The sequence below is a fragment of the Gopherus flavomarginatus genome, chromosome 6, assembly GCF_025201925.1.
Source record: "Gopherus flavomarginatus isolate rGopFla2 chromosome 6, rGopFla2.mat.asm, whole genome shotgun sequence".
In the NCBI taxonomy this organism is placed as follows: Eukaryota; Metazoa; Chordata; order Testudines; family Testudinidae; genus Gopherus; species Gopherus flavomarginatus.
The window spans coordinates 84817291-84844144 of NC_066622.1; the positions used below are offsets into that span (position 1 = coordinate 84817291).

The window sequence follows — 26854 nt, forward strand, 5'->3', positions numbered from 1 at the left end:
TATTTAATAGACCATCTTAGTTGTTTTGGGCTATCTATAATACCCTGCATTGACTTGCATCTGTTTTTTCAGCGCATACATCAATAGCCTTAGAGAGATTCCCCCAGTTTTAAAGAGGCAGGTATTATGACAATTCTTTACTTACTCATCATTCTAATTCCCAATTACTTAAGAGGCATGAAACAATTCCAACTGCTAAAACATGTAGGAATCAGTCAGCTGGAGACAACTCAGCTGGTCCACCTACTTGGAATCAAAATAAGATTGACAATTTGAAACCAATATCCTTTTAGTCCTCAGATGAAAGTGATTTCAAGTTGTTTTCTCTGAATGTGTCCTCCTATTTTTATAGGTAAAATGGCATTTCCCCCATTCAGTGTAAGTCTGTGTGGAACTCTGTTCTTTTTCCATGGTAGTTCTTCCAGCCAGAAGTTATTTTTAATAATAAGAAAAATAATATCAATTAGGGTGACCAGATGTCCCAATTTTATAGGGACAGTCCTGATATTCGGGGCCTTGTTTTATACAGGTGCCTATTAACCTCCACCCACATTCTGATTGTTCACATTGCTATCTGGTCACCCTAATATGAACAATCAGAATCAGTGAGTCTGATTCACTTCTTGCTTATGCCTAGAACTAGTCAAAAGTTATTAGTAATATATACCATATATTTGTAATTTATATATAACAAAAATGGCTTTTTGACTAAGCAGCGAGGGAAATTTCCAGTTTCAGCAAAACAAAATATATTTTCTCCTAAATTTTTAAAAGTAAATACATTTTTTCAACTAGCTGTACTTCCCCCATTGGAAATCTGGAGTAACTCCATAGTCGTCAATGTAAAAACTATATAAGCAAGAAGAATATAAGACACTTTGTGGTTAGGGTCCTTGGCTGGGAATCAAGAGTACTGGGTTCAGTTCCTAACTCTGCTATTGGTCTGCTGAGTGATCGAAGGCAAGTCACTTCCCTCCCCGTGCCTCAGTTTCCCCATGATACTGACCTCCTTTGTAAAGCACTTGGATCGGTGAAAAGCATTATAGAAGATCCAGGTATTAATAATATTATGTTCATTACAAAGTGATTCACAAACAGTGAAATGCTGTTGCAAATGCTTAATTTTATATTTTATAATTTAAAACATTATTTCCACATCTCATTGCAGATTTAGTGATACTGCATGAATTGATGTGAAATGATATGGAAACAGTTATTGACACCCACAATGACAACTACTGATACCCGCAATTGCTTAACAGATTTTTTCTTGATAAATAGATGACAGGAAAGCCATCAAAAATAAAGAGCGTCATGATATCCCAACCGCTTCCACTATCTGGAACTCACTGGACAGATGAGCTGGAAATGCAATAATGGGAACTGCAATATCTAATTGACTTTTAACGAATAAAAATGTAATTTAGAAAACAGAGTAGGCAGTATTCCTAAGAACAATGACTATTAGGACTTCAAAGAACTACTGCATGTTTTAACTTTAAAGGGAATTAACGGCTTGAAACAAGAAGCGGAAAATGAGAGAGTTTAGTGCTTGTTATGGTTTAATGGTATTTGGTAGTTCTTCCACTGTTTTAAAAATTATCATTCTTCCACCTTTGTGGTAGTCTGAAATGTGAATATTAATTTTAGGATTAATTTCTATGACGGTTCAGTTATTTTGAACTGTTTTACCTGCCAGTGACTTATGATTTCACATGGATTCTTTGGTGACTCAAAAAGGCAAAACATATTTCTTAGAAGCAGTCCACTTGGGAATATGTCTAGACTAGGTATATGAGTTGTGTTTAAAAGTGATTTTATGACGACATCCTAATAACCCATTTTCAACATAAACACAACCTATTTTTTAGACTAGGAAGGACCAGCGTGTGTGTGAAGGAAGGGTGAAAGGGAAAGGAAAGTGAATGTTTGTGTTTCTGATGTTCAGGATAAGAGAAGAAAGGGTTTTAAAGACAAACTGAGTTCAGGGTGCTCAGTGCCCGGGAGGTGTGTAGCCTAAGTTGGTGTTTATGCATTATTGTGAAAGTAGAAGAGATTTTCCCCCAGTTCACTCTAGTAGTCAAGCAGGGCATTTTACATTTTGAAGAGCTACTTTTCCTTATGAACCCAAAGGACATGACTATCTCTGTATATCAGTTATTTTTTCTCTTCCTGTTCTGAGAGCAGAAGGAAGCCTCAATTTCTGCTCTCAGTAACACCAGTGCAAGTCTGGAGTAACTTCTATGATATCATATCAATGGGGCTATATTTCTGAAATGAGCTGTTGACAATGGACAAAGACACTACCATAGCTGTCTGCACTTTTTGTAGGAAGTAAGACAAAGAGGAACTATTGCAACTATCATCTATTATTTGTGTTACAATAACAGCTAAAAGCCTTATCAAGACTCGTTCCCCACTGTGCTGTATATATCAGAACACACAGTAAGAGACAGTTCCTGCCTCAAAGAACTTTCAGTCTTAGTGCTTGGGTCCAGCAGAAGTGAATTGCCTAGTTGCAAGCTTTATAAAGTATCACAGTCTGATTTGGATTGGTAAAGGGACCAGACTTGGCTCTCAGCTAGTATTGTCTCTTCCTCTAGCACAACTTTGTGATTTCATTTAAGAAAACTCTAGCTGTGAGTAGCACTTCTGATGTAATTTACTTAATTCAGGTTGCAGGACCCTTCACCCCCCTGCCCTACTTTCATTTATTTTCACCCAAAACCAACATGACATTAGTTAAATTTACCCAATGCAGACAATAAACAAAATCTTTTTATGGTCCGATCCTCTTCAGTATGTGCAGTTTTATCCATTCTTATTTCATTCTCTTGCCATGACCACTGAAGTGAACTGGGATTTCAGCATGAATCAAAAATATCATTAATTTCTCCCTGCTGCCTCTTAAAATTTGCTGGAAAGATGTTTTCACCCCCAACCCTATGTGGCATACTCAGATTAAATAATATGGATATTCTTTTATATACACTGGAGAGCCATTTTTCTGATTTCACTTAAGAAAAATGGTCAGAAGCCATCTTCTGTGACCATTTTTTTCCTCTGTTTAATTTCTAAGTGAATTTAGTGCTCATGAAAGATGTCATATTAACAGCATTGCAAATTGAAGTCCTCTACCCACAGAATAGTAGAATATGGGCAGCATGCAAATGTCCCATGCCCTACACTCACCATCTCATCAATATGTCTCAACTAGAGCTAGAGGAATTATTTCCAATGAATGATTTATCTGGCAAATTTCACCTTTTTTTTTCTGGTCACAAATTGCCCAAGCTGACCATGAGTTATCTTGAATTTATTCTAAATTATATTTTGAATGTATTGGAAATTATCCACTGAATGATTTCTGGGGAATAACTCTGGAGATTATGATCTGTTCATTGGGAGTATTTGATAGTCGAGACTTACTGATTAGACACATAAGTCTAATAAATCAAGAGTTATGAATCCAAACATTTGCAAGAATTGAAATTCACAGTTAAGGTACAAAAACATACCTTAACTCTGCCCCTAGGGCAATGCTCTCAGAAAATCCAAAACTCAGACTGTTTTATCCATAACAGTTTCATCTTATCAGTCACAGGGAAACTACACTGCTTTATTCTTAAAGTTCAGCTACAAAGATATTTTGAGTTTGTTCTTTTTTTTTGGCTGATGAGATATGCAGGCTGTGAAGACCAAATTCTCGAACTGAGAGCTGTTACAGACCTGTATTCTGTGTGGGCTGAGCACAGAGGAGGACATCTAATGCACACTGACCAGTTGGTTACACTAACATATAACAACAGTTAAAGACATTCAGAAAGCTTTTGTCCCCTTTAATCATGCAAGCCTCATTCATATTCCACAGAAAAACTCCACCTTACTCATTTCCGATTAGAAAATAGGATACTGAAGGAAAATCATTCCCCACAGAATCTCAAGCTCCTCTCTTAGGGCAGTGTTATGGCTCCTTTGTACCAATGATTTGGATCAAAAGCTGAGGATTGGCCAAGTAACTCAGCTTCTGTTCACTTAGGTTACTCAAAGGCATGTATGGATTCATTATTCTTATTGTTTCAGAACTTTCTTAGAACGTGCCATATGCAAATTAATGTAGACAAAAAAATTGGCATTTGTTTTGGTTATTTTTTTTTAATCTGATTGCATTTGGGGGTTTGATTTTCTCTGTCTTGCATCTTCACCTTTGCAAAGTGAACGCAATCTGAGTTCAAATTAATACCAAATCAGAATGTGTGTGTGTGGCATACATGCATGCATGCAACCCCATAGCTTAGGACAACTGACTGCAAAACACACGTGAATAGAATTAATTTAGGGACTATTTATCATACAGATCTGAATCAATTCCAGATTTAAACACTCCTGAATTCTGGAGTAATTGACTCTAGATCAGAATTTATGGCTTGATCCTGCAAGGTGCTGAGTACTAATGCTGATCCTGCAAAGCACTTAAGTATGTGCTTAACTTTAAACACCTGAGCAGCCCTAATGGGGACTGAAGTTAAACTTACGCTTAAACACTTTGCAGGATCAGGGTCAGAGTGCTCAGCACCTTGTAGCTGGCTGCCCCTTACTCTATCTATATTAAATGTCAAAGGAAAACCCTAGATCAGATCAGCAGTTGCAGCTTAGGCCATTTCTAAAAATGAAGTGATACCTGAACATCCACCACGGATTGAAGAGCAGGTTATATTGGGATCTCAGTAGCTTCTTACCCTCACGTAACCAGACTACAATGTTCAAGAGTGCAACTGGAACTGCTGTTTGTATGCATTTGACTGCATGATCACCTAGCAATGAATGTGCCTTCGCACCACACACATAGGACAGGAGTGTTTGGCAAGTCTCAAACTTGTGAAAAGTGGTGCTGCCTTCATATTGCATTTCATATTTATGATACTCCTTAGCACTTATAGATCTTTGTCTTCAAAGTACCGTGTGAATAACTAATTAAATAAATGGATTTTTTATTTCCGTTAACAAGCAGAGCAAAAGTACTTTCTAAGTGATAGGGCACTTCTAAGTTCCTGCTTCAGCAGGGAGGAGGACTGGACTAAAATGAGAGGCTAGTGGTTGGAAGATACACGCTTGGAGTGCTTGCTTGCAGATAGGCCTGGTGTTTAAGGTGCTTTAGGAGTTATACAGATATTTCCTAAACATTCCCTGACAGGCCCCCAAGTGTAATTTGCTCTCATATTTCTGCAAGGCAGCCAAATCTGAAACTCTCTGTTGCTGGACCATCTCCAAATAGGCAAAGGAGTGCATTGGTAACAATACATTTTAAAAGCTTATTTAGTGTAGTGTGTGTCATACAGCTTCCTTTGTCTTTGGTTTGAATTGTGTTTCATGATCTCACAATTTAGCAGGAGTTTCAGTAAATCTATGGCCCTAACTCATAAGCTTGACATCTGTGTTTTGTCTTTATCCAGCGATGAATGCAAAGTGAGGATTTTTTGCAAATGTAAAAATTTATGCGGAGCTAGTTAGTATGTCTAGGTTTTTTGCCACCCCAAGCAAAAAAAAAGGTTGGCTGCCCCCCACCCCAGCCCTGGGCTCTCACCCCCACCTGAACCCCCTGCCGCCCCAGTGCTGGGCTCTCTCTTCCCCCTCACCCCGGCACCCCCTGCTGCCCCAGCCCAGGGCTCCCCCCCCACCAGTGCTGACTCTGCCTGCTCCCTCCTCACCTCCAGCCAGTCCAGCGCTGGCAGGATCAGGGTAAGCTGCGAGGCTCCTGGGCCGTGCCTCAGCCCAGGGTCCCTCCAGCCAGGGCTCCCACCTCCAGGACCAGCCAGGACCCAGAAGGGCAGAGCCAGGGGACTGTCCCAGCAGGGGGCTGAGGAGCTGGGGCAGGGTAGCCCCAGAGGGAGCAGAGCCCCAGAGAGCGGTACACAGGCCCCGTACGGCAGCACCCAACCCTCTATGGTCCCGCTGCTGCTGCTTCTGGCCGCCCTGCCATAGTCCCTGGGCGGCTCAGGCCACTTTGCCCAGCCCCAGCTGCGGCGCTGGGGGGAGGCACCCTACAGCACCTGCTGGCAGCTCCATGCGCCCTGCGGGGCGGCCCCCAGCCCAAGTGTCCCCTGCTCAGAGCCTGCCCGGCCCTGCCATAAGGTGCGGCACTGCTCCCCTGCAGCATGAACTGCAGTGCCCCCTGTGTAGACACGCTGCTGCTGCTGCCAGGGGCAGCTCTAGGCTTTTGCCACTGGAAGCAAAAAGAAAAAAAGAGATGGCCAGAAAGCTGCCCTTGAAAATGTGCCGCCCCAAGCACGTTCTTGGTTTGCTGGTGTCTAGAGCCGGCCCTGGAGCTCCACATAGCAAAGATGCACATTTTGTAAGCGCTTTGCTTAAAATTTCATGTGTCATTTGGGACCTAGCACCTTATATCTGCTTTGCATATTTTTCTTTCTTTGATTAGTCTGTTAAGCTTTGACTCCTGCCAACTGTAGCACAGTTATCAGAAAACTAGGCAACGTTTCCCAGTAAGAGCAAAGCACTATCACTTCCTTGGGCAATTGCTATCATACAAGTCATTATTAAAGAATGACAGGGTTAGCAAGTCCAATATGTGACTTTTCTATTTTTTTCTGGATCAGTTTTCAAACTCTGTGTAATTTTTTGACAATATTTCTGTGTTCCCAACAAACATTTCAATACTCTTTTCACTGGTACAAAAACATCAGTGCCAGCAACCCTAGTATAACAAATATGTCGGAGATGGAGGGTAAGAAATCTTTGAAGCTGAAGAGTAGTGTACCCCAGAAGCAACCCATTGAAATCAATGGCATTACTTGTGTAGTAAGGTATCATTAACCAGAGTAAAGGCGGCAGAAACCAGCCGTCAGCAGGAAAGGAGATTTCAGTTACATAAACAACAATGTGGAGGGAAAACAAGTTTAAAGAGAATACAAAATAACTCAACAGTATCCATTTAAGTCCTTAAACTTTTTATGAAGATGCAATATGCAACTGTTTAAGAAAACCCTTGTTTTAAGTCATTTATATTTCTATGGAGCTTTTAATACTGAAGGAGAGCACAGAAAGCTGTACAAACTTAGCCAACTGCTATAAAATATATAAGCAGAGGTTACTCTCCACCCACCACTGAAATGCAGCCAATGCTGGGGCAAAATATAGCAGCTGCTTAATGGTGCATAGATAGTGCTGCTATCTAGCATTTGAGGACAAGTTAAAAATAAGAACTGCAGAATGTCAGACATTTTAGAAAGGCAGATTGATTATTTAATCACATTTTAATTTTGGACAATGCATCAGAGTGGATTGCTTCTCTGTATGGACTCATGACTACAAGGTGTTGAGCACTTCTCCATCAAGCAAAGCACTTAGTCAATGGGACTCTGACACATATGTGTAAAATTCAGTGCTGTGCTGGATCAGGGCCACAGTGCTCAGCAACTTGCACGATCAAGCACTATCTGTGAATATAGAGCTATACATATGTAAAATCTTTTGCATGTGTAACCCCTGGAAAATAACATTTTTAATTTCTCTTTTCTTCCCTTTCTCCTGTCATTGCATTTGTATTTTTTGACCTGCCATCCCCAGTTTTCCTGACTTTTCTGAACAGTAACTGTGACTTTGCTGTGAGAACTCTGAAACTCATTAACGGAAAAGCCTTGGCTTTAAGCAAATGTCACATCACATTAGCGTAATTCCTAAGACTCTGCAGCCAGCTCCTAGCTCACACTGTTCATTTAGATAGAGCTCAAAACACCTCCTTGCTGCATCATAAAGATGTTCAAATGATGCTGATTATTTTTGTCTGCATCTGTTTTGATTGATTACTCAGGCAATTATTAGTATTCCACACACAGCAGGAGCTTTTTTCTGCAGTAAAGGACTGTATAAAAAAAAGAAAGAAACCCAGAAGTAGTATCATTGGGAAAATAACCTGGAGGGTGTTAAAATGAGGGAAAAAATGGCACCATAATTAGATGCTGTGTATGTGTACTGTACATGCGTATTACATTATTTTTTGCTAGGGCTGTGGCATAGGACTTGGCAGGAATCCAAGGGTCCAGTCTAATGACCACTGAAATGAATGGGACCCTTTCCTTTGGTTTCAAAAGGCTTTGGATCAGGGCAAGAGGAGAGTACTGACCAATGGCATCTGGATGTAATGCTGCCATCTCCTTTATAAATGAATGTTGCATTAAAATCATGTTAATCCTTTATCAGAAATGGCCCAATATATTAGTGATGCTGCAGTGTTTTGCAGAGATTACTATAGAGTAATGTAGCAGTCTGTTCAGAAAGGTGACTTCTCAAATACAGCACTGGTAAATATCTATTCAACCACCAAATCCTGCTATCAAAGGAATATTAAGGTAATTATGGCAGAAAGTAAAAGCAAAACGTTGAAATATGATTTGTTTGCCAGATTTTCAAAAGCACTCTTGAATGTCTTTTGAAACACCAGACACTTATTTTGTCACTAGGTGGGAGATGAGCACTATTGAAATTCTAAGCCCCAAATTTCCAATGCATCAGGACACACTAAAAGTCATATACAGCTAGGTAGCTGGCAAATATAAGCCTCAGTCCTAAAATACAAACAGATAGGCCAATCATTGTATAATAGACTAAGTAAGTGCACAATACGCAAGCAGGAAATATTTAAAAAGCACTGGCTTATTGTTTTGAGCAATCAGAAATTACAGCATATTTGGGTCATTTTTTAAAACAGAAAAACATTTCTTTTAAATTAAGCTTTTATTTCCTGCCCAAGCTGAGATGTTTCTTTCTGTTACAATGGTGGGCTTGCCTGTACCTTTGAAGGCACAAAGCCATGTCAGGGTTCATGTGCTGCACAGACTAGGAGTCAGTCCCTCCCAGAGCTCCCAAATACAGAGAAGTAGCTTGCTCCCTTGTTTAATGGCTGGGTATAGAAGTGTCCTGGTAGCCTCTAGATTTCCCACAGCTGCCTTTTCAGCCCAGAATCAGAGCCTAAGTCTTTCAGTGGAGAAAGTAGTATGGTCTAGTGAACTGGGCTTGCTCAGTTATTCACACTTTTGTCACCACTCAGCTGGGCTGTAACAATGGACATGAAGCCTTCAGCACTTAGGAAGCTCCAGCTATGACAGAATGTTGTAGCGCACCTCCTCGGCAACACAGGCTATTGCAAGCACTTCAAACCTGTCCTCCACTCCCAACACTGCTTCCTAAAGAATTTCTAATCAAGTTCAAGGTCTCGATCCTAAGGCACACCAGGCCCAAGCTATCTAAAAGCTCCAGAATGAAGACTGTGGTCAAAAATTACACTCTCTGGCACAATGGAACTCTCTACAGTAAGAATAAAGCTCATCTGTGCAGGGACAGAGCTTCTGCTGGTATGAGACTGTCAGACAAAATCTCACAGAAGCTGTAAAGACTATCACAAACCTCACTACCTTCTGTGCTAAGTGTATGGTGTGTTTCTTTGACCTGGCCTTCTCTAGCATAAATTCATATCAACATGTATATTTAAAAACAAAACAAACCCTACCAAAATAAGACACTCCACTGCACACTCTTCTCCCTGTAAGGAGAGGATGAGAGAAGAAACAACATGTGACAAATATTAGTCACAGTGTTTAATGCTGGAACTAGTGGAAGGTACTCAGATGCTGGGGTGATGAGCACAGTACAAGAACAGAAAAGCTTCAAACTGGAACTCTCTGACTCCCCACATTTCAGTCCTAGATCTGCCACTGACTTGCTGTATGACCCAAATAACATAATCCTTCTGGGCCAAATAGTGCACTAACTTGATCCCCATGTAGTTCCATGGCACCAGATTCTGCTCTCAGCTGAACCCTTATAAACTCATTTGATGCTTTACATGGTGTAATGGGTGTATAAACTCCACACCAACTGATCCAGGATTAATGAACTGTTCTAGGCTCTAGCAGCCCTGTCCTACCACACCTGCTAATTTTATGAGGCATGGCAGGAAAAGGGAAAAAATCAGCTCAGCTGGGAGTAGCCCTGAGAGCAGAAAAGGCCTTCTGGAATTCCAGGAGAGGGTTGCACTGAAGGTAGGAGCTGCCTGTTGAGAGAAAGAAAGGAGGCCTGAGGCTGAACCATTATTTTGGGAATATTACGAGACTGGCCTGTGGGTTGAACTGAGCTATGGCCTACCAGTGGTTCTGAAGGAAGTGTGTCTTGCTATGACCTTGTGTTAGACTATTTGTGTTTGGGTTTCTTCTTGACCTTTGATAGTCCTGAAAGGCGTGGACTCCTGTGGACTCAAAGGGTGGAGTCTTATGCAACCAGACCTGTGCTGTGGCTACTTGGAGATTGAGCCACAAAGGTTGGGTGAATTCAAAACCCTGTCATGCTCCTCAGAAGTGCTCTGGGGGACCAACCCTCTGACAGATGACTATAGCTGGGACCAGAATTTGGCCTTAAAGGGCTGCATAGAGCCTAAGTTTTTGAGCAATTTGTATCAAATCTGCTATAAGCACCTGTCTGTCACAGGAAAGTTTCTTGGTGGTGTAACTTGCACTTACTTGGCAAGGATGTGTAAGACAACTTTAGCTTGTATATCAGTAAGGTGAAAGGTGGTGTCATGGGGTGTGACTGCCCAGTAGCACCCTCTGCTGGCTGAGTTTGACACTATAGCTCCCCTGGCTGAGTTTCCTCTTCCCCAGGGCTTTCTCTCTCGCAGAGTACACAGGGCTCAGCCCTCTGGCTGGGTCCCTCTGAGTTCAATGTCCTTTCATTGTAAAAAGTCTCAAATAAACAAAAAGTTCTTCAGGGCTTCTCTGACACCTTCCCTCTGGGCCCTGTTGCTCCTCCTTTATGAGGAACAGGGCCCAGTTGCCTTTCTGTCTTTCCTTAGACAGGAGCCCCAGCTCTCCTCCTTGGTGCTGGGTTGTAATTTAGGCCAGCTGTAGGGCCTTAGCCAGCTTCTCCCTTAGTTGACCCCTTTTCCCATAATTACTCCTCAGATTCAGCAGGTCAGCCTTCTCCTGCTCGTCTCTGCCCTGCTATGAGGGAGGAGGCAGCATTTATTCTGGTTCCTTTTTCCCAGATTGTCCCCAATTGGTTGGGTGAGAGAAGAGTCTTCTCCCACGCACTCTGCAAGACTTTTGGTCCCAGTGATGGGGTTTCCTTCCAAACACAACTTATTCCCAGGACTGCTTCCTCTCCATCAATACTTCCTCTGCGTGTGTGTGTGTCTTTTCAAAATCTTAAAGGGCCATGCCACATGATGGGGAATGGGTTAACCACTAGGCACTACTACCCTTAAGGGACAGACTGCCCCATCTTATAGGGTAGTAGCAGGAAAAGCAACTAAAAGGACAGCCTAAGACAAAGAAGTGGGGCCTGGTGGTACCTTATGCCCTCCTGTTATGCCTGCCTTCTGACACTTTAGTGTATAATTTGAACTTGTTTTGTTATGCCAGCTTGGAGCAAGAACCTCTTCTGTACCGCTTATATCCTTTCTCTGACCAGCTATCACCCACCATGCAAACACTGACATCACTGCTGAAGGTAAACTTCTGTGTGTCGGTTTCCCTTTATAAAATTAGGATAATAACCAATTTATCCCCTTCACGAAGTGGTAGGAGGTCTAATTTGGTGGAATTGAAAATGCAGAGCACTAAGTATTATGATTATTGGACTCTTAGACCTGGGGCTGGTTGAAAATTTTCCGTCAGCTCTTTTCATTGGAAACTTGATTGTTATTTAAATGAAAACATTCACCAAATGTATCTGCTGTCCTCAACACTTCCAGTTTTTCATCAGAAAATCAGTAACCTGAAACCTGAATCTCTCAACACACACCTGTTATAACCTTATTCCCAGATCTGGACCTTAGCGTCCAAAATATGGGGGTTAGCATGAAAACCCTCCAAGCTTAGTTACCAGCTTGGACCTGGTACCTGCTGCCACCACCCAAAAAATTAGAGTGTTTTGGGGCACTCTGGTCCCCCTGAAAAACCTTCCCTGGGACCCCAAGACCCAAATTCCTTGAGTCTCACAACAAAGGGAAATAATCCTTTTTCCCTTCCCCCCTCCAGGTGCTCCTGAAGAGATACACAGACACAAGCTCTGTGAAACTACACAGAGGGACTCCCCCTCTCTGTTTCCAATCCTGGAAACAAATAGTACCTTCCTATTCCCCCAGAGGGAATGCAAAATCAGGCTAGCAATCCAACACACAGATTTCCCCTTGATTTCTTCCTCCCACCAATTCCCTGGTGAGTACAGACTCAATTTCCCTGAAGTAAAGAAAAACTCCAACAGGTTTTAAAAGAAAGCTTTATATAAAAAGAAAGAAAAATACATACAAATATTCTCTCTGTATTAAGATGATACAACACAGGGTCAATTGCTTAAAAGAATATTGAATAAACAGCCTTATTCAAAAAGAATACAAATCAAAGCCCTCCAGCACTTATATTCATGCAAATACCAAAGAAAAGAAAACCATAGAACTTACTATCTGATCTCTTTGTCCTTACACTTAGAAACAGAAGACTAGAAAGTAGAAAGTACTTCTCCAAAGCTCAGAGAAAGCAGGCAGACTCACAAAAGACTTAGACACTCAATTCCCTCCACCCAAAGTTGAAAAAATCCGGTTTCCTGATTGGTCCTCTGGTCAGGTGCTTCAGGTGAAAGAGACATTAACCCTTATGGTTTTTTTTTTGACAAAAAATTGAAATTTTCCACAGAAAGTAATCCCTATTTTTCAACCAGCCCATGAAACCAATAAGCACTGGTAGGTGTGGTATAAACCCATATTCACATCTTTTCTTTATACAGTCCAGAAAGTGACAGTGCCAGGGTGATGTCCCTGATAGAGTTCCATTGTCTTTAACTGGATTATACCAGGGAGGCATTTGGCCCAATAATGGTAAAAGGCTAGTGAGGAATTTAGTTAATCCTATACAAGTTTAAGTGTGTTGATTTTTGTGTGTGAGATGTATGGCATGGGTTTGCATTTTAAGGGTCTCAGATGGCAATTTAGATGAGCCCTGCTCCACCAGGGAAATTCAAAAGGCCTATTATAGATTCCCCCTGACAGTGTCACCATCATGGGGTTTCTAGTCCTGGTTATTTATAACCAGGCAAAAAGAATTTGATTTTCATCCTCCTTAAGTGAGACAAAATAGGAAAAATGAACAAGACAAACAAGGTCATTTCCCTTGGATGGTTCTGTTGTTTAGATTTCATTTTATTCACATGAAAAATGATCACTGGTCTGTAGTTTTCTTGCATTGTTTATGTGAAGTATAGCAGTGAAATGATTATTTTTGAGGACCCTATTGCAAACATAGTCAATCGAGACAAAAGGCACGAAAAGACACGTTCCTTTGAGAGGAAGGATTAACCTATTAGAACAAGCTAGGCTGATGCCGCATGGCCCTCCAGCTCCACAGCTAGGTACTGATATTTATTCTTGCTGGCATTAATATGACTATTAAATAACTCTTACTGGGGATATGCTAGAATGATATTCTTCATGCTCTTACTCTGCCATAGCTAATAGCACCACTGCATCACTGAATGAAAAATAGGAGATTGGGGAGCTGCCCTGTTCTGTGAGAGTCCATGTTCAATGAAATCTGAGAGGGAGAAGAAATGCTCAGCTCTGGTGAGAAATCACTGTCAGAAATAGGAAACACGTTGTGGTTTTGGTTTAAAAAAAGAACTTTTTGTTTTTTTGTTGGTGAAACAGTTAGTAGGTTCTCTTACCTCTTCAGTGTGACTGTTGTGGTGTGTGTATCCATTTCCTAATAACAGATTGCCCTACATGGTGTCATTAATATCTTATGCTCCCACACAGACATGTGGCATAAATACCTAGACAGCGAGTTGCTGCATAGATTCGTTGGTAGATCATTGATGAGTTTAATAGTGGACTGTGTATGTGCAAAGTAGGAATATACAGGATTTCCATTTGTTTTCAAATAGCATTTAAAATGGAAGAAGTGGGAAAGAAGATCAGTAATCTGGGGTGTGGGGTTATCCTATTAAAAAAAACATATTTTCCCAGCCACTGGTGTAAATCTGCATAGCTCCATGGCAGCCTATTATTATTATCTCTACAGCACTCCTTAAAAGCCCCAACTAAGACCAGCATTCCATTGTGCTAAATGCTATACAGACACATAGTGAGAGACAATCACTTCCCTGGAAAGCTTTCATTCTAAATAGGTAAGACAGACAAAAAGCAAACAAAGACACACAGAGCCAGGAACAAAAGCCAGGTCACCTGACTCCCAGTCCAGTGCCCTATGTACTAGACCAGGGGCGGACAACCTTTCAGAAGTGGTGTGCCGAGTCTTCACTCTAATTTAAGGTTTTGCGTGCCAGCAATACATTTTAATGTTTTTAGAACGTCTCTTTCTATAAGTCTATAATATATAACTACGCTATTGTTGTATGTAAAGTAAATAAGGTTTTTTAAAATGTTTAAGAAGCTTCATTTAAAATTAAATTAAAATACAGAGCCCCCTAGACCAGTGGCCAGGACCCAGGCAGTCTGAGTGCCACTGAAAATCAGCTCGCATGCCACAGGTTGCTTACCCCTGTACTAGGTCATGCTGCCTATCCAAAGCAAAGGAACAATGCTGACTTTTGCCAGCTCAGGACCTGGAACTCTGACTGTTAGGTCTCACTCAAACGCTTGGTTAAAGAGCAAAGGACTAAACTGAAGAGATAAAAATAAATATTATAGTTCTTGAAATCACTACAACTTGAATTTGTGGCCTGTGTTCTGAGTTTTAGCACCTGGACTCTTTTTCCCTTTTCAGAAGACAAACAGGGCACTGATAAGTAATGTCTAGACTAAGGAAGCATGTTTTAAAACAAGTTAGTTGGTTGTAGTCAATCCCAGGGGCCTTGATGACCAGATAACATGTCTTGAACAGAACTTCTCCTGTCTATACTAGGTGCAAAGTGTCATTTTGAATCATGACATTGTTAAAAGATGTTAGCTAGCACATTTTAAAACGTTACCTATATGCCTAATATAGATCTATCCCTAGTGCAGAATCTTATGGTGCTGCCAGATATTGGCAGACTTGTCTAGTTTAAACAAAGAACTGAGATTTTGGTTTGTTGTTAATTCTTAGCTCCTAACATAAAATAAAAGATAAATAGAGTAAAGCACTGAGTGTGATACAAAGTGATTAAAAGGAGGTATAGGAGGTAATAAATCCATACTGGTTCAACTGCTGTTGCAGAGTGGGTGTTATATTACTAGTGGTGATAACCTAATCCAAGAGATCTAGCTCAAATAACAACAGATGGCGGCATTTTATGGCAATGTCTTGTACAGAAATAAACTTGCATACAGCAAAATTCTAAAACTTAGACAAATAATAGCCACTGAATTTAATTGTAAGTGGTCTATTTAGCCATCTGGGATCAGAATTTTTCTCCCACCCCTGCTAGTGACTATCCTAAATAGTACTTTGTACTGCCATTGCACTTTATAACTGTTATTTAGACAGACCCACAGCAAGTCTGCAAATCAGACAAAAAAAATTGTCCAAAATTTACAGAAGAGGGAAATGGGGCCCGGAAGTTAAAGCCCAAATTTTCAGTTTTATGTGCTTCAGATTTTGGATGCCCAACTTTAGGTAACTTAGAAGAGCCTAATTTCCAAAGGTACTGAGTACCCACAGTTGTCATTGAATTTTCCTGGAGGAACATTCAACGCCTCTGGAAATAAGGCCTTAGGTAGCTACAGCCAAGATACCCAAAATTAGAAGCTACTTTTGAACATGCACAAGACACTTTACCACCACCGACATATTGCCACCTCTAATTTGGAACACAGTAAGGATTTAAAAGGAAACACTGGCATTACACAGTATGTTAGGATATGAATTAGAAAAAGGATACTATCTCCTGCTGAAATAGCAGAGAGAACTTTGTAAACAAAATGTGAGTCTCTTCGTTACAATTTGATCCACATATTGGGGCTAAACCACCTATACCCATGGAAAGTTTCATGGGCTTTTTGATGACCATCTTTAGTCTGTCTTATAATATAGTCTTTTATGGAAGTCTTATCTATATATCTTTGGTGAATCAGATTAATATACATTTCCAAAGTACATGTATCTTGGACTTCTAGTTTTTCTTCTGACATAAAGCTCCATCTCTGTATTTGTCAAACAGCATTTAAATAAGAAGTCAGAATATCAATTTATTAAAGCCAAATACTAAGAAATCAAAAGATAAAATGAGAAACATCTCCCATCTCATAATACCTTGAAGGGTCTCTGTCATAAACAGATAGCTAAGGGTTAATGTTCTTTTACCTGTAAAGGGTTAACACAGGGAACCAAACACCTGACCAGAGGACCAATCAGGAAACAAAACTTTTTCAAATCTGGGTGGAGGGAAGTTTTGGGTGTGAGTTCTTTGTTCTTTGTCTTGGTTCGGTGACCCTCTCGGCTCTGAGAGTGATTTTTTCTATCTCCAGGTTTTCTAATCTTCTGTTTCCAAGTTGTAAGCACAAGGATAGTAAGACAATAGGTTTATATTGTTTTTTTGTATTTACATGTGTGTAGTTGCTGGAATGTGTTAAATTGTATTCTTTTTGGATAAGGCTGTTTTATTCATTTTTTTTCCTTTAAGCATTTGACCCTGTATATTGTCACCTTAATACAGAGACCACTTTATGTCCTTTTTCTTTCTTTTTATATAAAGCTTTCTTTTTAAGACCTGTTGGAGTTTTTCTTTAGTGGGGACTCCAGGGAATTGAGTCTGCAGCTCACCAGGGGATTGGTGGGAGGAAGAAGTCAGGGGGAAAAATCTCTTTGTGTTAGATTTACTAAGCCTGACTTTGCATACCCTCTGGGTGAGGGGGAGAGCATTTAGATCTCTCGGTGCCTGTGTTTCAAGGACTTGAAGCAGGGAGGGTGGAATCCCTTTGTTTAGATTCACAGAGCTTGCTTCTGTATATCTCTCCAGGAACCCAGGGAGGGAACACCTGGAGGGGAGGAGGGGGAAGGGAAATGGTTTATTCCCCTTTGTTGTGAGACTCAAGAAATCTGAGTCTTGGGGTCCCCCAGGGAAGGTTTTGGGGAGACCACAGCGAGCTAGGCACTGTATAATTCCTGGCTGGTGGCAGCAATTACCAGGTCCAAGCTGGTAACTTAGCTTGGAGGTTTTCATGCTAACACCCATATTTTGGATGCTAAGATCCAAATCTGGGAAGAAATGTTATGATAGTCTCACCCTTCTTTCATTCAAGCAGGCCAAGTTCTGCCCTGGTGTGCACCCTGTAGAAACCCTGTGAGATGTAATTAAGGCATAGTTTGACTTGGCACCTCCAGCCACATTACTGCTATGCAGGGATACTTGTTCAGTACAGGCTTGCTGGATCAAATACTGTGAGAACACAAATGGGGGCTCAGTTTTCCCACAATCCAAACCAAACCATGCCACACTAGAGCAGTGCAGCCTCCCAAAAACAGACTTGGAAAGGTAATGGCACTTTTCAGGGACCCTAATCCCCTGGAGCTGAGAAGGAGTTCTTGCTCTACCACTTTCCATATTCTCTTCCTCATGTGCTTGGTACATGTGTGCATCGAGCCTTAAACAGAAAACAAAGGGAGTTCTTTAAGGCATAGTGCTACCCCAGTAGGATGCAAAGTGACATGACAAGCAGTCAGATTCAGTACCTCACATTCCTCAAGCTGTATTTTCACTGAGCTATATCAGGAAAGTCTTTTCAGTCTCCCAAATAAGCAAATTAAATAAAAAGTGCCAGATAGTGTTAGGTTTCTTCATAGGGATTAATGTATCCAGCTAAAGGATCACCTGCCTCTTTAGGCTAGGATGTTTTGCATGTATAAACTTTGGCTCTTCACTCCATTTTAAGCCCTATAAAATGAATATATTGCTGATAGATTTATTTTTCATCCGCATGCCTGCTTTGCAATTGCAGTCCAGTGAATTTCTTAAATTGGATATTAATGATCTACACTCTATAATTTGTGTGTACTCATAAAAGGGGTCGAGAGCAACTTCAGAGAAATCAAAAATCTCTCCCAGGCATTTCCAGGGCTTTGCTTCTGATTTATCAGTGAGTCCCTGTGACAGCCAGGTCTAATGGAAGTTTGACGATGAAGGATGTTGCACTGGCTTGTTCACTTAAAACAATTCAGGTGAGTTCTAACAGCACTGTGATCAATAATGGAGGAGGAGCTCTTCACTTAGAAACAAGCTGGGGCTTTTGTGTCTCAGGACTACAAATAAAACTAACTCTTTCTGTAGTATCCTGTGGAGGTAAATTTCAAGCATAAACACAAGGACAGCGTGAATACTCTCTTAGCAGAGCTCCAGCAGTCTTTTCCACACTCCAGCGCTTCATGTACTATAATGATTTCCTGGAATTCTCAGATTATGATATTGTGGCCATAAAGAGATATCCCAATAATCCTCCCTCTATGCTTTATAACTGTATTGAGAATGAACAAGCACTCCCCTGTAGTTTCATTCTCCTTGTTCCCATGAAAGGCATTGCCCGTATTAGAGTCTTGACAATCTCTATCCTTGGGCTTCTCATTAGCTCAATGTCTGCCTGGATAGGGGTACAACCTGATATCTTCTGCACATGTTTGGAGACCCAATCTTGTATTTTGAGAATTACATCTGATAGAGCTATGCCTTGGGTGTTTTTAGCATATACAAAGACTGGTCATTTTTTTCCCCCATGATCGGCCTCTGATTTTGCCACTTCCAGAGAGGTGGACAAGCCTGATCGCCATGAGCCATGACTAGCTAAGAGTGGTCCTCTGAGCTCTGGCTGACAAACAGTGCTGCTTAACGATTAGGAAAATGAAATACATGGAGGTTAAGTGACTAACTGTGTGCCACAGGGTAGTCATAAAGTTTTAATTAGAATTTAAGAATTTTGACTCCCAGTCTAGTATTTAGACATCTAGACTACTTCACTCTGTTTTATTCCTCATCCTCGAACCCCTCCTCCAAGCCTCTCTCTCCAGAGTCTATTGCTCGCAGATAATGACAGGTGGAAATGTTGCCAATGCACATACTTGGATATGGCTGAAGACTTCCTCTTTGCAGGTCCTTGGCTAAGAGCTCTTTTGAATTGTTGTCTAGTGCAGCTTGAACAGTTTGTCTCTCGACCTCCGTGCAATCTGCTCAGTTTTTCATCAAATTTATCTGCCTTCCAGTAAATTTGGCACAGTCTGATATTCCTTCTAAGATAAAAAAAAATCCTTTTATCTCCAGCATACCTCAGTGACATGTAAGAAGTCAGAGAGCTCACAAAAAGTAGGCTTCTTAAGCTGGCTCCTCCAACATGTCTGCTTTAATAAAATCTCCAGGTAGGATTATTTGAGTTTTGTTGTCCAGTTCCCTCTTCGTGGTTGAAGCAGGTCTAGAAACAGAATAGGCAGGAATGAATGCTGCAGAAGTCTAATCGTATATTTATCTGTTTCTTAATCACTTCACTATTGCTGAATTTACAAGATACTTGCTTGCAAACATATCTGACTTTCCATTTATCTGGATGGAACCTCCTCTATGTCACTAAGTCAGGTCCCCTCTAGCATCCTCTTAGGAACCCTTCCAGTTTGCTTTCACCTTCTTCTGACACTAAACTCTTCTTTCGTGTACCCATCCCCTCACACCTGACATCTTACTTTTTCCTTTTGCTGTAAGTAAACTGCTAACTGCCTATCAGTATCTTTATTGCTTTTGCATTTATGTGCTTTTCTTTGCTTTTGTATATCATTCCCTTCTGTTCTGCCCATACGAGTTGCTGTATCTACCTGTAAACTTCTTTTTTTCCAGTGAATTTACTGCTTACAAAAGGAGCCAGTTCAGAGATGGAGACACAACTCTCTTTATGCACACAACAGGCCAGTTTGATTTAGTAAGGGGCAGTTATGCCAGACCCCCATTTCTACACGTAATCAGCCCACTAGTGATGGTAAGGTTGAGGAGTAGCCAGGAATAGCTGATGGCATTGTTTAGTCATAAAAGAAAAGTGTAGCTTTCATATATCTGAGTTATCAAGTTATGCACAATTAGCCTATGTGCCTGTGATCATAGTACCATCTTTTCTCCCCCCGCCCCACTGTCTCCTTGCTTCTCTTCTGTTGTTACACTCACTTGCTTTATTGGATTAGATTGAAAGCTCTTTGAAGCAGGTGCCATGACTTCCTTATGGTGTAAAAGTGGTGCCCAGCACAAAATCCTCATGGATTTTTGGTGCTACTGCAAAATGGAAATGAATAAGGATAAGAGTGCTCACTGTTTGACTTTTAAAGAAATCTGTTTAGAAGACCACATACAAAGAAAGCCCAGTAGCATCTAACAATTCCTTTCCCTGCATTGCATGCGTAACCCATCTGAACGGCATTCACAGACACACGCTCATCAGAGGGGACCAGTTCTGGGCACCTGCAACACCAAAAGCTCCTACTAACTGAGCCAAAGGAGTAACTTTTCAGCTTGAACTAAGTAGCAAGCTGTTATAGTCACTGGGGCCAGCCACTACCAGAAAGTACAATCTTATGCACTAAGCCGAAGTTCTACACATGCTTCCCCACATTGTCTCCCCAGAGTGACTCAACATGTCTTGGAGTGTTTATTTAGGGGTGAAAGTAGAGGTCGGTCTTCATGGCATATCTGTTCCTTGGCCTCTCTGCTGAGGTGGGCCATCTGTGACTGTGTTCATCCAGTAAAAACTGGCTTGAATCAATCAGAATAGCATTGTGAACAACCTGTTCTCCCTAGAAAGCGCCAAACAAGTAGTTCGAAATTGCTCCCACATCCACATACATTTTATTACAGCAGGAATTCAGGCTGAGGTTCTGCCACCGTTACTCATGTTCAGTAGTAACTCTCTGTGCAAACAGTCCCGCTGAAAGCAGTGAGCTTATCTCAGGTCTTTATTTAGGCCCCCTCACCATAGTAGCTGATCACTTCACAATCTTCAATGTTTTGAGCCTCATTAAACCCCTGCAAGGTAGGGAAATGCTATTATACCCATTTTTCAGGGGGAAGGGCACAAGGGGAGAAGAACAAGGCACAGAGCTAAGTGAATTTGCCCAACGCCACACAAGAAATCTGGTAGAGCATGGGATTGAACCTGCGTGTCTTAAATCCCAGGCCAGCACATGCAGGATAGGTCCATCCTTCCTTTCTACTCATAGAGTAAGGTATTGGTTTTAGTATAAAGGTGGCACAATGTAGCCGTTGGTTGGGACAGATCTATTCTAAGAGAAGCATGGTAAATTGCATATCCTTGTTCTTGTGAGTCATTTGTCTAGCGGTTGTGGCAGAAAGCCACTGAATAGACCCAAATGTTTCTTTTACATGCTGCAGGAGTGTTAATTCATTGCCTTGGGAATAAGGCAAAGCTGACAGCGTTTCTGAACAGAATGCCCCTCAGATCTGCCAGTAGTCACAGCTGTAAAGATTCATAAGAGTATCCTCAGAGCAGAAACTGAGATTGGGCACAGACAAGCACTTCTTTTCATCCATCTATAGATCTATCTAAGACACTTCTAAAATTCCTGCGACAGATTCTGTCCCTGGCCTCTATATGCTATCCTGGCAAGGGGCCATCAGGGAATTCCCCCAGTGCAGGCACAGTGTAGAGTCACCGGAATGGGCTTTGTGTTTAGTTCCAGTGCACAGGGTTTCCTTGAGTCACACAGGGATAAATGGAGTATCGAGAACTGCGTACTGCTGTGGAGATTCTGATGTGCTCCAGAGAAGTTAATAGACCTCTAACTTATGCTGGGGAACTTCAGTCCCTGGAGCAGCTAATAATCCCAAGGGCACAAAGGTGGTTTTACACCAATTCAAGGATCACCCCCACACCACGGGATCCTTGGCTAGGCCTAGCCTACAACCCTAGCCTACACTTAGGCCAGCCTACAACCCTTTTGTACCACCAGTCTGGTGTAAAGGGGCCTTGCAGTGGGTCAGGGTCTGGCTGCAGACGAGAGGAGTTTAGATTGTGAACAGCACGGTGTAATCTGGATTGATGGGGCAGTTTGATTAGAGGTTCAGCAATGAGCATGCTAATCTTTGAGAGCCATTCACCGGGATTTAACTTTAACTGGCAATTTCCAGGGATCCAAGTGGTTTACTGAAAAACTCATTTACACCCAAAATGAAAAGAAATCTGATAACTGTTAAAATGGCCAATAGTTCACAAAATGGAGCACCCCGGGGTGTGATTAGCACTGGATAACAGGGTGCCCCTGCTGGGCCAGTTGCTTAGTTACACCACACAGCTACTCTGTGATTTCATTTTCTGTCTCCTGCTAGCATTGTAGCACTGTGTGCTTGAAAGTTCAAAAATGTGACATCCTTTAAACTATTTTACTAACTACTTAAACACAATCACTACTGCACTTAAACTGCTTGTCATGACCATAAAGGGCCTGGCTTGGTACACTGATGTAAATCAGCAGTAGCTCTACAGATGTCTCTGGAGTTACACCATTATGTGGTATTAGGGAGATCAAATTCACACCTGGATGCCTTCTTTTATATGTTCATTTTGAGGAATGCAATCATTTCCATGAATAGAAGAACAGAGCTCAATGTTGGGATGGCACGATACACTTACAAAGCCCCGAGGGAGGCATTTCCATCTGTCAGCCAAACATACCAATCATTTCAAAGAGTAGCAAAATATGTATTTACCCAATAAACCACAGTGGCTCTTAAAAATGGTGTAATGAGGGATGGGGCAGGGCCTTTCTCTTCAACCACCCTATATCAGTGTTAAACCCCTGCTACTCTGTGAGGTGTGGCTTGTTAACCTCCTCACAGATAATCAGGGAGGCTCTCTCTGCTGAAGGAACTAGTGTCTGAGACCAAGGTCCTGCACAGAAACCCCTAGGACTAGCCTAACTTGGAGGAGAAAGTGTAAGATGAGCTTTCTGCTGAGTTGCTTTATTCCTCCAAGGACCCCAGGAAGAGGAGTGTGGACATTGACTCAGTGTGTGTATGCTGCACAGGATAAAGGCTCAAATTGTCCACATATGCTCTGTCAGGCAAAGAATATGATACTAATAATTAGTGGAATACCCTTCCTAGCTTTTAGCTCCTGAGAAAAGATTTTCTTTCCTCTTCAATTTGTCCTACTTATGGTGTTCCTTGCAGAAAAAAAACAAATAAAATAAAATACATACATGTACAAACAAGTAATGGGAACACCTCAAAGAGTCTGAGTCCCAGTTTGGCCCTGAGAATTGTGCATTAACCTGACTGCTTTTCTCAGCCTTCCAGAACTTTTAAAGCTAAATAATTGGGCTGGCTATCTTGTGAGATCTTCTTGTAAGATTTCTGATACTATGATTTCCACTTGGGCTACAAACACTGTAAGAGCAACCTCTCTCATTGCATTTAGTTCCAATTCTGCTCCCATCCAAAACACAACAGGGTGATTTGAGTGGGTGACTATCTCACACAGCATTCAGCAGGGAAGGGGTAATTCCTTGCAAAGAAAGTCAGATAGAGGGTCTCCCCTATCCTACAAAACCTGCTGTTTTATTACTATTATTCGTTCTTGTTTCGATAGATTATATGATGGGATAAATTTACATGGTGCTTTACAAACGAGTACAGTTTGTGCAAAAGTGTTCATCATTTATTTCAAGGAAATGAGCTGTTGAAGGAAGCACAGTGACACTAGTGAAGGCTGTCACAGAGTTGTGCTGTCTGTTTATTTAAATAGGTAACAGGTAAGATGGCACCCAAGTATATGTAGCACTGTTGCTGGGCTTTGTAGAACCAGTAACATGCATTGTACACTGCAAATGGATTCCTTTGTGGAGCTATTGTAGTTCTTAAGGGCTTCATTAGTTATTATTTTCTTCAGCATTGCAAGTACATCTAAAGTAGCATTTGCCACGCTGGATTAGATCTGTCTTTCATTAAGCCTGGAATCCTGTCTCCTACTGCGTCCACTACCAGATGCTTCAGTGGAAATTGCAAGAAACACTATTACAGACAATTGTCATCTTAAAATTTCTTCCTAACCTCTGACCGTGGTTGGATTCTATCTTGAAGCTTTAGAGTTTTATACCCCCTATTGGTTTTTAACCTATAGCATTTTCCATAAGTGTGGATGTTTCCATATGAATTACCCTCAGCAGAGCCTTATTCTTACCTGAAATATATTTTAGCAATACTCAAGGGTAGCATTATCATTTTAATAGTAATCTCCATTTAATAACTTGCAGTGCCACTGCCCTCTCCTGTGTACTGTGGATTACCACTCTCTCCCAAATAAAAGCTTTCCATTCAGCCAGACAAATGGCTAGTATTACACATATCGATGTGGAAGTATGGAGAGCACTGCCTATGTCTGTTTATCAAATATGGAGGAAGATTCTATTTTAACACTGGTCTTTCCACCTCACTACCCAGAACAGTTAAAGAATCACAGTTCTCATTTTAGTTCAAAAATATCTCCAAGGCATTCAGCAGCAACTCTTTGGTTGAGGGCTTTGTGAGGTTTGGAGCCGACAAGCCAATAAACATGCAAATATCGGAATGAGATGACTTGACTTGGCCTAAGCTCATTTTACGTATTCATCGCTACAGCACGGCACAAAGAAGCCTTCCTTTGGCTTTTTTCCATTTGATGTTGATACATCCAACCAGGAAAGTAACACCCAGCCATGTAAATCATCAAATGAAGGTGCCGGGGGAGAGCAGGGGGGCGCAGAGAAGGCAAGCACACAGTGGAGATCCACATGCTTAATATTCATTTTTGACAGAGTGAACCCCTGTTTAGAGTAGGGAACGGTGTAGGTATTGGGGCATTCAATATAATGAGAGGGTGTTTTCTTTTTTTCCTGCTGTGTCAGGAAAACATAATCAGTAAATACCTCACTGAACAAGGAATTTACATGGAGGTAAAGCCTGCCCTGTGCCAACCAGGTGCACCAGCTGGGGGAAAGGGGTAGGGGAAAGCTTCTTACTTCAACCCCAGGATAATCACCTACTAGTGATTGAAGCACTCAGAGAAAAGTCCAGCTAATACACTTATGAGACTTCAGAGGAGTTATATCTGTGTAACCGAGAGCCAGACTTGGCTCTGGTCCCCTTTGGTGCCTGTATAGCCTCCTTAGTAGACTACAAGTGCGCTGTAGCCCTGAAAAGCCTAGCAGTGCTTCCACCACTGTGGAATTCTATCCCAGACAGCCAGAGTCCTTCTTCTGCAGACAATGCATTAGCCAACATCTCAGGGCTCATTGGGGATGGTCAGGGTTGTGCTTAGTCCACCAATGCATTTGAAAACTCTTCTAACTTTTTTGAATAATTCATTATGAACTTGTATTCTTGCTGTGTCTGTAATTACAAGCCAGATCAGATGGTGAAAGCTTGATTTAAAGCTATCTGTCCATTCCAATAACGTATGCTGTCTAGTGATCACTCACTAACACACAGTGTTTTGGCTCATTACGAGAAAAAACCTATGAGCAGAAAGGATCTGCCTTATCGGAAATGTCTCTGCTATATGAGAGGATTTATTGCAAGAGGTTTCACTTCTGCCTCACCCCTTTTAATGCTATTTTGAGATACTTTTATATCAATACTGATGATAATTAAATGCTCCAGTTTGGGAATGGAAAATTGATTTTTCACATAGGAAATTTCGGTAAGGTCAGAAAGAAGATTTGTAAAATCGGTATCAGAGGGGTAGCCGTGTTAGTCTGGATCTGTAAAAGCAGCAAAGAGTCCTGTGGCACCTTATAGACTAACAGACATTTTGGAGCATGAGCTTTCGTGGGTGAATACCCACTTTGTCGGATGCATGTAGTGGAAATCTCCAGGGGCAGATATGTATATACAAGCAAGAAGCAGGCTAGAGATAACGAGGTTAGTTCAATCAGGGAGGATGAGGCCCTCTTCTAGCAGCTGAGGTGTGAAAACCAAGGGAGGAGAAACTGGTTTTGTAGTTGGCAAGCCATTCACAGTCTTTGTTTAATCCTGAGCTGATGGTGTCAAATTTGCAGATGAACTGAAGCTCAGCAGATTCTCTTTGGAGTCTGGTCCTGAAGTAGCCTACTTTCGCCGTCTCTGACTCAAAGAATACTTTCAGGATAACACTGAACAGCCCACTGATACACAGTTACCCTCTCACCAACAGCTCAAGAAGAAAAACTCCACATGGACTCCTCCTGAGGGTCGAAATGACAGTCTGGACCAGGGCCGGCTTTAGGAAGTGCGGGGCTCAATTCGAACAGTTTGGACGAGGCCCCAGCAGGGATGACCAAAAAAAAAAAAAAGCACTTAAAAAAAACCACCTTTCATTTCTTCCATGTATTATTTACTTTCCATGACTATATACACATAACAAAATTATATATTACATACATTACATCATATATTATAAATATCAGGTTCATTAAGAGGAACTTTATTGTACACCTCACCTATATGTTTTTAAAACTTTATCTTCCTCGCTTTTGTTTGACAAAATCTTTCAGTATATTGCCTAACTCTAAGCTCTTCATTACTTCGCATTCAATTGACATGATTGCCAAATTGTTTAATCGGTTTTCCTGCATTGTTGATCGCAGATATGTTTTAATTAGATTTAGCTTCGAGAAACTCCTCTCTCCTGAGGCTACAGTTACCGGAATAGTCAGGAAGATTCGAATTCCTATAAATAAATTTGGGAATGCTGTTGATCGGTTATTATATGCAAGAAATTGAAGGATTTTTAGGGAGTTTCTACAATCAGACGAAATAATTGGCTTTAATGCTTCCAGTTCTTCACAAAGCATGTAGCCATTTATGTCAAATGATTTTACAGTTGAAACTTGTTCGTTTTCCTGCACTAGTTTCACATCTG

General features: G+C 41.3%; 1 long non-coding RNA gene across 1 annotated transcript in view; it reads right to left on the minus strand.

Annotated features, from left to right (window-relative positions):
* The window catches only part of LOC127053827 (uncharacterized), a 52044-nt gene extending 25805 nt beyond the window's left edge, over window positions 1-26239 (minus strand). The window contains exon 1 of the long non-coding RNA XR_007775135.1: window positions 26141-26239. This is a non-coding gene — a long non-coding RNA (uncharacterized LOC127053827). The remainder of the gene's footprint in view (window positions 1-26140) is intronic.
* Window positions 26240-26854: the final 615 nt, after the last annotated feature.